General features: G+C 40.5%; 1 non-coding gene across 1 annotated transcript; it reads right to left on the bottom strand.

Annotated features, from left to right (window-relative positions):
* Positions 1-2,079: 2,079 nt before the first annotated feature.
* On the bottom strand, positions 2,080-2,151 carry TRNAD-AUC. Its single transcript has one exon. It is a non-coding gene; the product is annotated as a tRNA-Asp (tRNA).
* Between the last annotated feature and the right edge of the window lie 753 nt (positions 2,152-2,904).

Raw genomic sequence — 2,904 nt, 5'->3', positions numbered from 1 at the left:
TATGCCTTTAATTCTGTGTCCAAAGGCTTATTAAGTAAAAAAGATACCCCTTATGCCATTCATTATTCAGAATACTTTTATCGCACCTGCTATTGGTAGTGGTGCCCCTGTTGTGTGAGAGCTAGAATCAGTAATGACAGTTTTATTGTCAGTAATACTTGACTGCTGGGCCAAAGTTTTCTTAAAAGAGATCTTCCATATGGATTTCACTTGCATTGCAGATCAGGATGAGATTTATCACCTTGCTGGCATTCTGAAAATCTTGTTGTTATGCATAATTCTTTTTATTTTATTTTATTTTATTTTATTTTATTTTATTTTATTTTATTTTATTTTATTTTATTTTATTTTATTTTATTTTATTTTGTTGTTAGTGTTTTGTTTGAATAAAACCACACTCCAGGAAGAGAATGAGTGTCCTGATGCCCAAGTAGCTGGAAAAAGTATCACTGAAATCACTGGGTTCTGTGTCACCCAGCACCTGGCCATGACAGGTCAGAACATGAAACTTCAGGTGTTTGTTTTCCTCCACTGCCTTGTCTCCCTTAGAAGATGACAGTGCATAAATATATACTAAGAATCAAGAGACATAAATGATATCAGCCAGTGACTTTTGATCCATCTAGGTGACAACAATGCTGCAAGGTGTTTAGATCAATAAAAACAAATAAATTAAATGACTAAGTTATCACAGATGGATAGATCAATTAAAGGCAATCAATTAAATACCTAAGGGATCACAGATGGGTGGATAAATTAATAGTGCAAATAAATCAAATATTCAGGATGCTCCAGAGGAATATAACCTGAGAAGATAATCATGGGGTGAGTGTCAGTGGGCGTAGTGTTTAGAGTGATGACTGTGTGGATTCTGATGCAGTTGCGGGAGTGTGTGATGCTCCTTGTTCTACTTCACAGAGTTATTACTTGCACAGTTGTGCCATGCTGTCATTCAGCTCTCCTGCCAGTCTTTGACAAGTTGATGTTGATTTTTGCCCTTGGTGAGGATTTAACTTTGAAAACCTGTAGATGTATAGAACTTGACTGAAAAGGCTATGTGAGTCTAAGAAATGGTAATTGAATATTTAGCAAAAATTAGTTTGTCTCGTAAGTTCCCTCTCATGTGAATCTAATTAATCAAGTGGAATTATCTGCTTACACTGTAAATCTACAGACCAGATTTGTTTGTGTGTAAGAGTGTGTTTATGTACAGATAACTCTATAATAAATTTAAGCCCTTTGTCTAGATTATCTGAAAGAGGTGATGCCCCTCTGAGGTAATTTTTACACATAGTTCATCATACTGGTACAGAGGTCTATTAGACATCAGATCAGTTATTACTGGGTCAGAACCACCTTGTGGGTAGTGTGTATGTGTGTGGGGGGGTTGGTGCAAAGCAATGGGTCGAACCTCTTGGAGGTGGGCTAGTGTTTTGTCCCTCACATCAGGTCCCTGGAGCCCAAGTAGCAAAGCCCCAGAGTAACTGTCAGCCACAAACATCCAGGAAAACTATAACACAGCACACCTCCTGCAGCCCCTCACCCAGTCTCAGATTGGCAGGGACAGTGAGGACTACCCTTCACCCTGACCTGGAACTCCAGAGTGGCTGATGGGTCAGAGACCCTGCCAGGAGGGGCTGGCCATAGGGACCAGAGCAAATAAAACGACAGATGTGTTTGCCTTGTGTCACAGCCCTGCAACTTAAACTTGTGAGAGCTGGTCTTCTACAAAGCTTCAGTGGTAGCTAGATAATCTGTATCTCACTCTTTCTCCTTCTCCTTGATCCCTCTACTTCTGTTTGTTCCTTTCTTGATGCTGAGGGTGGTTTGGAGCTAGAGGGATTGGATCTTCCTGTAATGGCCAGTCTCTTCGCGAACGAAGAACCGGGGAAGGTCTTTCCACCTTCCAGCCTGCGCATTGGATTTTTTAGGTGAGACACAGTGTGCGCGGAACTGAGCCCACCCTTTAATCCTGAGGTTCATCTGCTGGGGCCAAGCACGCTTGGACGGTGGCAGCGCGGTCCTCAGGACGTAGATGGATTGCCTTACGGGCTAACGAGCTCCATCTGCCCGGGGAGGGGCCCCGACCGGGAATCGAACCCGGGTCTCTGCAGTGATGGTGCAGTGTCTTTTCCCCTGGACCACCGGGGGCTCCCAATCTTCCTATAAGTGTTGTGGAATTAGTTGGATTTTGCATTAAGTGTTGTTGGTTTACTAGATTTTGATGTAAGTGTTGTGGATTAGTAGTATATGCTGAGTTAGTATTGTGATGGGACATTTTTGTCTAGTTTGTGGGGTGTCCTTTCGAACTTTGACCAAATCCTCTTATTTACTTCCCTAAATTAATAAAGAAATTCCTTGGAAACAAGCTTGTGGCTTATTCTCTTGATGCTATCCTGAGGTATTAAAAAAGCTTATATCTATATACTAAAGTGAAATTTATAACCAATCCCATGAGCAGGCAGCTCCCGGGGCTGGAGTTTTACACGGTCATAATTCTGTACACCCAACAATTTTAAACGGAAAAGTATGGTTCAGTTTTTATTTTTTAAGATCTTGTATTCTTTCACAATTCTTATGTTTCCTTCCTCAAAAAAAAAAAAAAAAAAGAATCCTATCCTTCCAGCAGTAACACTCCAAACGTAACTTTTACAGTAACCTCGGTTTCCAATTTCAATTTCACCCTTCTTGGTTTTCATTAAATATCTGTGCAACATTGTAACTTTACATGGTAATGTTTAGCCCTGGGCAAACATGCTTGTACCTTTAAAGACACATAAACACAGTAAAAGTAAGATCCATTTGTTTCCAACTGGTTTGTATCATCTTACTGATGTAGGGTGAAATGATTTGAGAGACCTGATATGGTGGTTGGTGTATTTCTTGTACCAGAATGTTAAGAAA

This window comes from Empidonax traillii, unplaced genomic scaffold (genome assembly GCF_003031625.1).
Source record: "Empidonax traillii isolate 1590-97213 ecotype Southwest subspecies unplaced genomic scaffold, ASM303162v1 scaffold899:size248420, whole genome shotgun sequence".
NCBI lineage: Eukaryota > Metazoa > Chordata > Aves > Passeriformes > Tyrannidae > Empidonax > Empidonax traillii.
This window is presented reverse-complemented; position numbering and strand designations above follow the sequence as displayed.